Genomic DNA, 13,864 nt, shown 5'->3' with positions numbered 1-13,864 from the left:
CGTTGTCGCATCATGCTACAGAAGTACCAGGCAAGCCAAGCTGCGGAGACCAGAAACTACCAAGGAAGTGATTTACACGCTGGTCAGTCTGAACAAACTGTCTGTTCTGCTATGAATGTATTTAAAGGCTTTCTTCACCCTGATTGTAAGAACAGAATGAATCCTCCAAACCATTAGTGCTTTCAGCTGGGTTTGATCAAATTGTTACACCCTCCATGCCTGGGCTCTGAAAGATGAATACATAATTGAGAAATTCTCTCTTCTAAAATATTTCTTAAATCCAACAACAAAAGAGTTTAATCAGAAAGTTACTCCCTTTTCAGGGATAGTTCTGCCATAGCTGTTTGGATAAAATGACTGGAAATCAGAGCTACAGTCATTTAAATAATCTGTTAAAAAGCTATTACGTTTCCCTAATGCTAGTCATTTTTAAATGGCTCTTGGTTTGATTCATGAACAATACATGAACAGTACATGATTCACATGGGCAATTTTTATTAAGCACTTATCCCAAAAAGAATGTCAGGCTGGGTGAAATCCATTGTATATTGGAGCATTTTCATATGTTTTTTTAAATAGCATGCGTTAAGGTTCAACATCTCACAGACCAAAGTTGACAGAGAAGTTGGGCGTTCCGCAGAAGATCAAGGAGCCAACAGAGGCTGAAAGATATTATATAGATAATTGTAAAGATCTTGCTGCAGTTCAAGTGCTTTTGAAGTTCTGTAATGACTTTTTGCTATCAGAAACTGTCAGGTTTAATTGAAGTCAAAGCTTGCTACTTAATCATGAGATCCATAAGTGTGTAAATATTAGTGCTGCTGCTAAGCAATGAATCGCCTTAGTATTAATTAGAAAAAAAAAAATGCTTTGCACTGCTTTAAGGGCACGGCACAGAGTGGGCTGTGCTGAGAGGTGCATTAGTGCATTTGCAGGGAGGATCGTGCAACTTCGGGGCAATCAGGTTCTTATGCTTTTAATTCCATTTCTAACTGACTTGGTTTGGGGCTTGGGTAAGTTACTTTCTCTCCATACAACTGTTTCTCTGTTGTCCCAGCCGTAAGTAAGGATGAAATAAATAATTACCCACCTGACTGGAATACAGCATAATCTGAAAATTTCCTGTGGTTTAAACAGTTCAAATATTCCTGTAGTTTGAAGTTCAGCATAATGCATAATATGTGAGCATAAAAGCAGTCACCTGAGGCTTTATCACCCTGGTGGCAAATGTACCCATACTTCCTAAGCACAGCCAATGTGGGGATGATTTTAAAAGGAGAGTTATTGCTAATTGTCATTTTGAAACAAACAATATATTGCTGGTTGGGCAATATGATCAAAATCCAAAGCATTGTTTCTGCTGTTATAAAAGAAGTTGGATTATGCAATTCAGTGCCAAAGTGACTTAGATCTGCTTAAAGAGTTCTAAATTATGGTAAGCATTTAAACTGATAAGCAGAGATTTAATATGGGCCACAATAGCATTAATGAATAAATATCAGGGTCTTATGTTACCTATTTACAGTCACATTTAAAAGCAGAACTACATCTGTTAGTTCATCTTCATACAAACAGTAGGCAGTGAAATGACATGTCTACAGACCCTCTTGCTTGAGCAGACCTCCCAGGACACGGTTTTTCAATTTTGCAGATCATCTGGTTAAATTTCATCCACTTTTCAAAGTTTTGTGGAAACCCTAACACATGTTTTAGCACCCGGCACTCTTACAAATGTACTACCCACCACATGCCAGAGTTGCCCTGGGGCAAACTAAATTAGTGTGGTTTGGATCCTAGGTGAATTGTACTTCTAGGACACCTTAAATTTTAATGCCTCCCAGTTGCACTTCATTTTAGGAAATTATGTTTCTTTTATTGCTGAGTTACTCAGGGCCATAATCAGGTCCCTAATACGTTCAACAAAGCATCAGGATACATGAAATATCTTACCAGATAATCCTCTTTGGAATCCACAGTTCAGTTATTAAGTATTCCTTTCACTAATCTCTGTAATCCTCTGTTGATATAGGTCAGTAAAACAGTGGCTAAACCCCGTATGATAAAACTAAGTCTAGATTTTGCAATCGTTCCTTTTATATTTTTTTGTTATATGTTTCTCGGCCGTTCCTGCTCCGGGAGGGATGTGACCAGCATTGCAGGTGTTGCACATGGCAGCCCCCAGAAACCACAGGGAAGGTCTTGACACCAGTATGCCAGCTGTGAGTTGAGATCCATCACCAAACTCACACATATTCAGAAAATGTATGTGAAAGTCAAGACCAGGATTATATGCTGTTTGATAACTGAGATGACATTAACTCACTGGTGTTTGCAGCCACTGGATTAGCAATCAGTGTTAAATCTTCACATGCAATGAAAGTTAACAATGCTGGTTTTATATTGTCCCAAAAAAAATCATCGAGTCTGTTTTCTCCTTTTGATTACAGTTCATTTAAGGGAAGAACGTTACTGCATGCTTTGAAAATGTTTTATGTGTCTTTGGCTGATAGAACACACAAAACGTTTGAATAGGCCCATTTATTTGAGCAGACGTATTAAATAATACTTTAAATGTGAACATGCGTGTCATAAATTTTGCAGTCTCTTTAAAGTAGGATAAATCTGTGTATTTAAAATAGTCTTTCTTCAAAGCCATCTTTTTCTTTTTTTTTTCAAACAGTCATAAAGGAAACTCTGATTTGTGCTGCATGAACAATGCCAGCATCATCATTTTAATGTTATCCATATGGGCTTCTAATAATAGATAAGAGACTACATTTGTATTGTATGTCTTAGAGACATTTAAAATCTTGATAAGGAAAGGCTGATTTCATTGGCCCCACAGTTAAAGGAAAGCAGACCCTAATTAAAAGAATTCTGTTCTGAATTAACTAGTTTGACATGTGCTAATTGACAGTTCCTGTGAAATGGTTCTAATTAAAGTCAATATGTCTTTTTCAATTAAAAGGAAATTAAGAATATACTAATATACATTAACAACTTAATCTGCCTTCAATATCCCATACATCAGCTGCTTTTTTTCTAATGTTATTGGAGAACCATCTGACATGCATCTTCTACTGTTTGGTTATGGTATCTCATTATTACTCAACAAGAACACAGGCACTAGTGGATATCCCCTAGAGCAAGACAAGAACCTGCCTACACTCCATGTGTGCAATTCCTTATCTCTTGCCTGATAAAAGGTAAACTCACCTTTCCACTCAGAGGAAAAAAAACGCTTTTCTCATGACCAGAGATCTCCTTATTAATTGCACGCTGGGGCAAGTATTGACAATTAGTCAGCAAATTCAAACTTTTAATAGAAGCCTTAGAAGTAACAGCGCATTGCTGGGCTGTTCTTTCATTATTTGGCCCAAGGAAAGTCAGGACTTTGACTTTTGAGAGACATCTCTCATGCTCTGTTTCAGAAGTGAATGCAGGGCAGAGTTCTCTAGTGGGAATGCTTTTAATTGTATATACAAGAAGAAAATAGAAAACATGCCTGCTTGGTAGAGCAGTGCTGAAAACCATCCCATTGTTGTTGCTGGAAATGTGACGTGGCTGTTTATAGCCGCAAAATTAAGTATTCAAATGTGCAGTTGACTTTTTGCTACCAATTCCAAGGCTCTACTGCTACTGGCTTTATTAACTAAAAAAGCTCCATTAAAAATACCAGGCCCCATGCCAATAAGATCGCTATCTTGAATGTATGGGGAACTATGCAGAGGATTAACATCTGCTCATGTGATCTTTGCTATTGGTTTGTCATAGTTTTTATTTTCTTGTTTGTGAAATAATAATGAAAAACTCAGCCAATACATTTTGGGGAGAGTAGAGTCACTGGGAGAACAAGCGGAGTAATTGACTTAAAAGGTAATTAGATAGCTGCTTTAAAAAAAACTGCCTCATATAGGCTGTTAAGAACACAGTCTCACTTCTATTATAAATTTTGTATTTCAGGGAACACAACTTCAGCTATGAATATTCACTCTGCTGAATTTATCATAAAGAGAATATATTATCTAGCCAGATTTTACCAAAGCTTGGCTTTACTCCAAAAGTCTATAACTTTTTTCTTTTTTTCAAGTGACTCTTTTAAATCATAACAAAAACATAAATCTTTTTTCAAAAATATGAAAATTCAGCAAATAATCACATACTTTTACCTGTGACATTTTGAGACAAATTAAGTGACAGAGAATAGATTTTTGTAGCTCCAGAAACTGAACCAGAGGGTTGTTGAGAGTGCAGCTAAGCTTCAGAAACAGTGTAAAATGTTCTGGGAAGATTTGAGAGTAGTGGTGAGGTGTTATTTTTTACTTTTGTTTGAAGTTGTTGGCTTTCCTGTTATTTGTTGAAATTTATATTAATTTTAAGAAGCAGCTAATATCCAAAATATTTCATACTACTGAAATAAAAATGACCACATTGTGTATTATTGCCCAGTTCTGTTTAACAGAAAGAATACAGACAGATTTTCAGGACTGTGTGACCAGATTTCATATAGGCAGCTACTTAATTTTTGCAAAAGCAAATGTCAATGAAAAGCTTAAAACTTTGTCCCAGAGCATCTACTCCACAGCTCACAATGCCTCATCTTAAACCCAAAACCAATTTTCTTGATCAGCCTTCTTACAACCATATAGACCACTTACAGAGAGTTTTGGACCTAGCAAGATTCTTGATTCTCAGACTAGATGAAGTTTTTTGGTTAGTCATTAAGAGACCAAGGACTTCAGAAACTTTCTTACCCAACTGCCCTCGCCTGGGCTGCTGGTGGGTCTCTGCGACTCTAAAGGAAGATTTTAAAGGGGAAAAGGATTCAGAAAACCTGAAATAAAGAAAAGAGCAGCTGAGATACAGACCTTAAATAGTGGCTGTTTGGTTCTATCAAATGGAGTTGAATACCCGACTCCCCTTGAGGACCTGGGATAAAGGGCCTGATGTGTTATTTCAATATAAAAACTCTATTTGACCAAACCAGGTGTTAAGCTAATCAGGTTCTAGAGACCTCCATGACCTAAAGAAATATATTCACACCTTTACAACAGAAACTCAAACCGTATCTTCATTTTTTCTTTTATTTTAAATGCAGTAAGATCCCACAGCAAACTGGACTGGACTCTTTGATGCCATATGTTTGTGTCCATTGTAATCTTTTAATATCTCAGTATCTAAGCTGGGGACAATATTTTCAGAGATCATTTATATGTGTGTCTAGGACTATATATGACTCACAGACACTACTTTTTTCTCAGCATCAGATTTTTAACCATTGCCTCATTATGGTGCTGGTACAGATGCACTGCTGAAGATATTAAACAAGTCTCTATATTAGTAAATAAACAAATCTCGGGGGGACAACAGAAATTCTGACTACTTGTATTCATTAAAATTCCATGGTACTTTGCACAAGAGGAATGCTAATCCCAGAGCCTAAACTGAGACCCAATCCCACAGGCCCTTAAAATGTGCTTAAAATAGAGTAAGACTTCTTGCAAGGTTCAGTTTATGGTCCTAGGTGACTGCAGCTCCACAGTATTCTGCCTGTCCAAAATGCTGCTTGTTTTTCCACTGGCTGCATTATTCTTTCTTCTCTCATCTCCTTACACAGAGGTTTGGCTGTAAACTACTAGGAACTTACTTCATATATTCCATATTTCAGCTGCATTTCATGCACAAGCGAGAGGACAAAGATAATGGCATGTGAAGCACTCAGAAGATTATTTTCCTCTTACTCCCCTTGCTAAGTCTGTTTCAGTGTTTCAACTCCTTGGTCTAAAAGTAGGGAAAAAGGGGGAAAGAAGATGGAGCATAATTTAAAAAACAGTTGGCTTGAAACTGAAAACACTTATGAATGAGTTTCACTTGACTCATAAAAGTAGTCATATTGATTTGAAAAAGCCACTCTTTGCTGGAACACGTCAGTGTAGTGCATTTCCAGGACATGTTAGAACCTTCTTCTCATAAAGCAAACATTTACAGTGAGGTCAGTGCCGGTAGCTCTGGAGTACTCCTTGCTCGCACAAGAAGTCTCAAAAGGCAGGGAGAAGGTAAGAAGAGAAACTTGTCCAGGTAAAGATCCTTCTTTATATAAATACTTTACTAATAAATAAACATTATCAGTATTCTCAGGCAGGGAAAAAATTACTGCATAAATCAGAGTAGTAAACTTGTGAATTACCTTCCTGTGGATGAAGGTCTAGACGGTTTTCAGTAGTCTGACAGCCCTGAAAGTTAAAAATACAATAAGACAAAAAAAAAAAAAAAAATCCAGTTCCTACGAACCTTCCAGAATGCAGCTATCTTTGTCTTTGTATAAATAATTAGTGAAGCAGTCTTTCTGTTTATATCCAGCCTAGCTAGATAGAGCTGTTTGTGTGGGGAAGGAACTGCTGTGTTCTTGATGCAAGCCAAGCACATCCTATAAATTCTACAGTCCAAGAAAAAATTTATCTTGGCAACAGGTCTGCTCGAGAAATCAGCATGTGGGACATGGGATGCTGTGGTCCATGTAAAAACCTCTGGTTAGCAAGTTTTTTCTCCTCAAGCATCTGTCCTTCTTACCACTTTTCCTTCTTCCCCCCTCCCCTTCCACAGCACTTAGTGTATGTAGTCACATTTTCCTCACTGTGAATGCTGTGCAAGTTATACATCCTGTTAATATATACATTATGGAATGTGTTTGTTTTTGCTGTTAGAACAGATAAACATATTTTCAACATGGATTTGCTCATGAGCTGAAAAACAAAGTAATGTGGGGTGTTTTTAATATCTTGTTGGCTTCGCTATTGAGAACATTTGGCCCCAGGCAGCCTTCATTTACATACCATGACCCACATCTTTTCTATTATTGTTAATTGAATATTCACATTTCAGTGTTCCTGATCCTGACCCCTATTTGTTTTGCACATTCTTTAGTACTCGATGGCATTAATTTTTCTGACATTATTATTAATACTATCATGTAAATAATTATTTTGTTAAAATCATCCCCTTCACTGACAGCAAAAATGAATTAAAATTGGTAATGTGTCTGTCTCCCCCTTTTGTACAGACAGGTAGATTAGTACAGAAAATAACCATGGCTAGGAGGTGTACCAGCTTCCATTTTAAGCTCCTATATTTAACTACTCAAATTTTTCTAGCCATTACATTTTGGCCTAAGCTTTGTGGCCTTCACCTTTGCCCCAAGAGGTCTTTTTTAAGTGAAAGCAAGAAGGTAACTATAAAGATATCTTTTTTCCTAACCATAATTAAAGTTTCATCCAACGCAACTAGCTGTAGATAGTTGAAATATGGCATGGAGCAACTTTCCAAGAATCTTCCCTTCCACTACGACAGAGAAATCTAGTTCGGACTGTGCCTTGATGCAGATTTTGTCGGCTGTATTCAGACCATATTGAGTGCACAGTCAGGGAAGATTATGCTGAACATGTGCACGGGTGAGTCAGTTGCTGAATGGAAAATGAACAGAAGTGTTAATAGGTAAGGAAACCTGTACCTGTCTTGATTGCAATCTGCAGCATGTTCAAAGGATCAGAAGAGTTCCTTGTAAACCCAGCAGGGAGCAATCCCACTGGGATGTCCTTCAAAGTGTTCTGCATCTCCTGGTAGGTATCAAAATGACCATCCAAATTCAGGCGATGGATTGGGTTCGTACTACCTGAAATGATGCTTTATTCAACCTTTGTACCTTTGTGACCAGCAGTGTGACGACTTCTGAGCCAAGGGCATGCAGAAAGCATTCAGTTCATAGAATCATAGAATCATGGAATGGTTTGGGATGGAAAGGACCTTAAAGACCATCAAGTCCCACCACCCTGCCATGGACAGGGACACCTTCCACTAGCCGAGGTTGCCCAAAGCCCCGTCCAACCTGGCCTTGAACCCTTCCAGGGAGGGGGCAGCCACAGCTTCTCTGGGCAACCTGTGCCAGGGCCTCACCACCCTCACAGGGAATAAATTCTGCCTTAGATCTCATGTAAATCTGCCCTCTCTCAGTTTAAACCCTTTCCCCCTCGTCCTATCCCTACCCCCCTGATCAAGAGTCCCTCCCCAGCTTTGCTCTAGGTCCCCTTGAAGGACTGTATGGATTCATTCTGAGACCTTTCTGTCCTGCTCTAACCCAGACAACCAGTTGTAGACACATAGCACACCAGTGTTACTTTATGAACCAAAGGACTCTGAAACCCCAAAGCAAAGCTTTTCTTCTAGGTCTTCCACCATTTTTGCTTACACTCTGGGAAGGTTTATTTAAAAACTGAAAGTGTAGGTGCATACAGACTCCATGATATTGTGCTTAACAGTTGGTAAGCAACAAAGCTTACACTGGTGTTCATGCTTCAGAAAGTAGTAGTCAGATAAAGCCACTAAAGATCAACCCATGTACAGTACGACAGGACACTTTTGTTCACAAGTCCCAGTCTTTCTACTTGTAATGCATGCCTGACTGCCATACCAATGCACACTGATGCAACGGGGTTCGTGTAGGTGCATCCATCTATCTATATGCCATATATTAAGGGAGTAAGATGTCTGATACATTTACAAAAAGAGAACATGCTGAAGTGCTGCAGAGATCAGTGAATATGCCAGGCAGAGTCCAGTAAAAGTATATGAAAAGTACCCTGTAGAGAGTACTCGTACTTCTGATCGTAGGTAACATTAAAATGGATAGCAGTTAAAGCAGACTGGCACTGTAAAACTCTCTAAAATGTGTAGGTACCTTTGTTCCACTGTCGCAGAAATTGCACCTCTGTCTAATGGTGTGTTAAATTTTTTGGGTGGCTAATTTAGCTTCCATATCCATGATACCCAGAAGGGAGACTGTGCTGGTGACTGAGATGGAAAAAAAAATAGGCTATAGATTTCAGGCACAATGCAGTCTGTTTTGGAAGTCAGTGGGAGAGTTTCCACGGACTTCAAAGGGTGTTGACTCAGCATCCACCGTACTGCGAGAACAGATCCCTCTGCAATACAAAAGCAATCAGAGCTGGCCTCTAAGTACCGATATCTCCAAATCTAAAGCTGGAAATCTCATCTCCAACACCAAAATATAGATGGTTTTTGAGGTCACATCCATCTTTGAGTGAACTGAACAACATTCATAGAAACTCGTTATTTCTGAAAACAGGCACCTCACTCCTACGATAGCACATACACAAGCAAGTTTGGAAACTTCAGTGTAAAGCAGCAAAGATGAAGAAAAACAAGCATGCAATAATTCAAGGGGAGGAATGGGTCTACTGAAAGGATCACCTTTTCTGTAGGCATTGCCATTCTGCTGGTGTAGCCCACCTCAGATATACTAAACACTGCTCGTTCTCTAACCCTTGTGAAATGTTTGTCTGTCTTCTTAAAGCCATGGCAAAAATGTAAGAATATTTTTCTTTTCTGGTGGAGAAACACCAAACATCTATGAAGCTAAAAGTTAATATAATCTCAAAGACATCAGATTAAATGTTGCAGTGGAGCTTCGTCATGTTCTTATTTGAGTAGCTGAGTTAACTATTACGGCCTTGATCTATGAAATGCCTTCCAAAGCCAAAAAAGCAGCCCACTGACATCAGTTAAGCATGCGTTTGTCTACGCACAGATCAGATTGCAAGACTGGAGCCCTGAAGTGGTCTTAAAACAAGGCCAGATGATGGTCTTAGGAACGACCTCTTACTCAGCCCAGTTGAAATCAGTGGGGCCGTTGGATGAAAAAAATATTATTCACAAATGAGAATGAGGAATTTCCAGTCTGACCTTTCACGTTCCACATGGTTTGTGTACACGCTTATTGAAAATGCAATGTAATTTTATATTTTATAGTTTGAATCACATAGAATCAGCATAATTTATGCAGGATCCCACATGCCTGTTAAGTAGTCAGAATGCTTTTCATGAGGAGAAAGCGTATATAAAGACAGATCTGAGATATCTATATGTGTATGTGTGCAACGAGCAGACCAAATTTACTGAGAATAACTTACTGGAAAGAAACTCTCTAGCTGTGACATTTTACACCAGTTTTCAGAACACAAGAGGACAATTTTTATACGTATCAATAATTAAGAGGGTTTTTGAAATTTGTTTCATTCCTTTTCCTGTTTTTCAGTAAACACGAAATTGCAGTTTGCTGGGATGACGGGGAAGCATTATCCTGCGGTTTCTAAAAGGCCAAGCTCAGCGATGTGAAACGACACAGGAGCATGTAGACGAGTTATGTTTGAGAGCGTGCAGCGAGCCGAGCGTGTGTCGGGAATGCCGAAGCAGGAACCGGCTTGGGTTGCAGCAGAGACATTATGTTGTGTTTGTTTAGGTCGGTGCGTGAAAGGTGAGCCCTCCCAGCCCTTTCATCACCACGGCCGTGATTAAAACATCGCCTGCCAGGGACTAAATGCAAGGTGTGCCTGCTCTGCAGGCAGCTGCCAATCTTTCAGCTAGCTGGTTTGCAGGTTGAGAGAGGACGTGTCCCTGTTTTCAGCATGTGGGCGAAAGATCACGCTCTGGCAAATTAAACTGGAATGAAAACGGAGCCTTTTCTCTGTGTTTATGTTATAGCTTCCTCCTTATCTCTGCATAGACCGCACAAGTGACAGCTCCCAGATCTGGGATAGCCCTCGTGTCGAAGTCTTGTTTCTCACCACCGTACAGAATACGTGCTGCCGTGTTTTGTTCTTGTTTCTTGAGAGGATCTATTTATTGCCCATGCATTTGAAGTGTACATGCATATATTCAAGCAAGAGCCAATGCACATTCATTGACGAAACGTAAATCCCACTCTACATAGTCTATGGAAAACATCTGCAGATTTTAATTAAACTCATGCATTGCAACCAAAGCTAGAGCCAAAATCTTTTAAAGAGTAGTGAAAAAGCGGCAGACAGAAGTGTACGGCAGAGCTATAGCCTAACAAATGAAAATGTCCTAAGAGCCTATATACAAAATACATGCACAAGCAATTGCATTAGTACGGTTCAAATTGTACGTAATGAAGAAAGTACTCAGGGTTTTTGAAGAACAGCATTTTCAATCCTTTGCCAAAGTGTTGTCTACAAATATCTCTATTTATTTTATGTACCTGTTATTTGGCATGGGGTGATCTGCACAAATCATCTTGTCAAGAAAGATACAAAAGAAAAAATAAAGGAAACAAGCTCAAGAAATAATACTGATCTCCAATTAATTTTTAAGATTTGCACCAAACAAAATGACAAAGTGAGGAAGCAGAGCACAATGTTTTATCTTCAGTGCTAGAATATGGATGCATATAAAGTATACATTATTATTATAGAGAGTCTTGTGATCCTTCTCAGTGTTTCTCTTTGCAGCCATAAGATGAGGGGGTGATCACCAGTGGGAAATGAACAGTCACTGCGGTATCAGATTGGGCTGGAATCTGTCATACTTGGAAACCAGTGTGAATAGCGTGGTCTTACACCCAGAATAAGAAAGGAACATTAAAGTTCTGATTGGGTAAAATGATCCCCAGATAAGAATAAAGCAAGACCACCCAGTTCTTGGCATGTTTTTAAATGTATTTTGACACTTCACATAGCTTAAGGTTATACATCTTCTTAAAATTTTGCTGTTGTCTTTTTGTTTGGTTGGTTTTTTAAAAGAAGATAAATTTTAAAAAAATAATAGCTAGATATTTGTGAATTGCTCACGACTCTTTCTAAATATTCAGTGACCTATTAGTGGCAATTTACAGTAAATAGTTTTACAAAACCACTGTCCTCAGGAACTCAGTCCTTTGTAATGTATGACCTTTGTTGTAAGTTATTCCAATGGTGGAGGCACAGCCCTTTGCAGAATGCACCACATACAAACAAGCCCTAGCACAATTTATTTTAGGTCAATACATTAAATACTTTTTTACTGATACCACATTTGAGCTAAGATAATATCTGTTAGTACAGGAAGAGGTCGCAGTTGTTTAATCTAGAAAAATAATTATACTTGATTGAAGTACAGTTCTTTCAAAAGAGGTTAATAATATATTCCCTTTTTTCCCCCTCCAAAGTGACAAATTATAAAGTCAATTAATGAAAGCAGAAGTTAGGGTCACCTTGACACATACCTTTCTGTCAGCCTTGTTGATGTCAACAGATGCATAGAGTGACTGCAGACCACCAGGTGATCCATAGGGCAGGTCAGAGACAACCATTTTCCTCTGAATTCCCTGTATGGTGTGGGCTGTTGGAGTGACCAATTGGTCCGTGTCATCTTGTCACACAATAGACTTTCTAGTCAGGGCTAACCTTTCTCATAAGGAAATCACAGTTTTAGCAACAATGGCTGAGCACTTACCTCTTTATATGCCTTTTGTGGCCATATTGATTTGAGACATTTGTGACCTTAGCTGCTTGAGACAAAGGACATTATGTCCAAATGAAGAAGTTTGCAAATTTTGCTTGGAAAGCTTCCCCCACTTGCGTCAAAGTACAAGTTTGCATTTGGCTCCAACAGGGCCATAATTTCAACTGGATTTGCCATTATTGACCCTTCCAGTGTTGTATAACCTTGATGTGTAGAAACAGTTAATGTCAGTTTCTGGGTTTTCTCCCCAGAAGGCAAGTGCATACGGCAAACACAGTTTGAACATTACTTACATACCTTTATTAACCTTTGACCACAAGCCAGGAACCTAAAAGAAGCTAGAAAGGATCCCAGTGAGTTTGGTGTCTCTCCTTAACCTAATCTTAGTATACCAAGCCCAGCCTAGTATCTCTCCTTAGAATTTTTATTACACCTAGTCCAGTGCTTTGGCAGAATTTCTGAGGATTTTCAGGAATACAGGATCAAGCTGTTGTCTGCAGCCTAAGGCCTTGTGCTGTCTCTCTCAGCTACTGTCATACATGAAATGATATCACAACCTTTTGAAACTTTTTCATGTCTTTTGGGAGATGCGTAGGTACTACCATAAAATGTTATAAAACTTATCTTTATTTGACAGGGACTTTGTTTTATACTGCTCATAGAAATATCTAGCTGTAAAAAATGTGTGGGACTCAACTCACCCACCTTTAACTGTCTAAAATCTAGTTCCTCTCATCTAGAAGTATTTATTTCCCTCCACGGATATAAAAGGGCAGGAAACAAAGAGCAATACAGTAGAGTTCGTGTCTTGATTTCAGGTTTGGTGCCCAACCAGCTCCTCTCTGAAAGAGATTTCTCCAGCTGGGCAGCACTATCAAAATGTATTGTAGCCGTCTTGCCCTCTCTCATTGCCATTTTGAGTTGTTAATTTTTTTCAAAGGTTTCAGGTGTAGAAGGCTTAGAAATAGAGAGCAGTTTGGCCAACATAAGAGAAGGGATGATCTGACTTCTACACTGTGTTTTGCTTCATGAAGGTGATGGAGAGAACGAGGGTCATCATATGGAGCACAGACCCTCTTTCGGCTTCCACCCTCGTGCAAGAAAGAGAGATTAAGTCTGCCATATAGGTTCACATCCTCACTATTTGATCAGCATGGGATTGTGGACTTTGCTTTATTCTCTCAGCATCTTCACGATCACTTTGAAAACCAAAGTGACCAAGTTTCATCTAGTCTGTTTTTCAACAGCTGTTTATCCCAACCACTTGTGCCTGTTTGTGCAAAACAAAGCTGTTGCCACCACACAGGGGTCACACACAAATTATATTCTTCACTCCCAGCATCAAGGTCAAAAAAATAATTCCACTTTTTCTGGACAAAAAAAAATAAAAATCATTCATTAAAAAAGTTATCTGCTACAAATTCCTCAGTTATAGATGCACTCCACAATATCTTTCTTTACTTGAGAATGTTTTAGAAGCAGAACCAGATTTTTTAAAAAGTCTAGGGGGATAAAAAGTATATAAAGTAACCTAATTTTACAGTGTCTG

The 13,864-nt window shown here is 38.8% G+C and overlaps 1 long non-coding RNA gene across 1 annotated transcript; it reads right to left on the bottom strand.

Annotated features, from left to right (window-relative positions):
• Positions 1-475: 475 nt before the first annotated feature.
• LOC141937743 (uncharacterized) lies at positions 476-4,834 on the bottom strand. Its single transcript, XR_012627052.1, has 2 exons — positions 4,755-4,834; positions 476-662 (listed from the first exon to the last, which is right to left on the bottom strand). It is a non-coding gene; the product is annotated as an uncharacterized LOC141937743 (long non-coding RNA).
• Positions 4,835-13,864: the final 9,030 nt, after the last annotated feature.

Source organism: Strix uralensis, chromosome Z (assembly GCF_047716275.1).
Source record: "Strix uralensis isolate ZFMK-TIS-50842 chromosome Z, bStrUra1, whole genome shotgun sequence".
Classification (NCBI taxonomy): domain Eukaryota; kingdom Metazoa; phylum Chordata; class Aves; order Strigiformes; family Strigidae; genus Strix; species Strix uralensis.
This window is presented reverse-complemented; position numbering and strand designations above follow the sequence as displayed.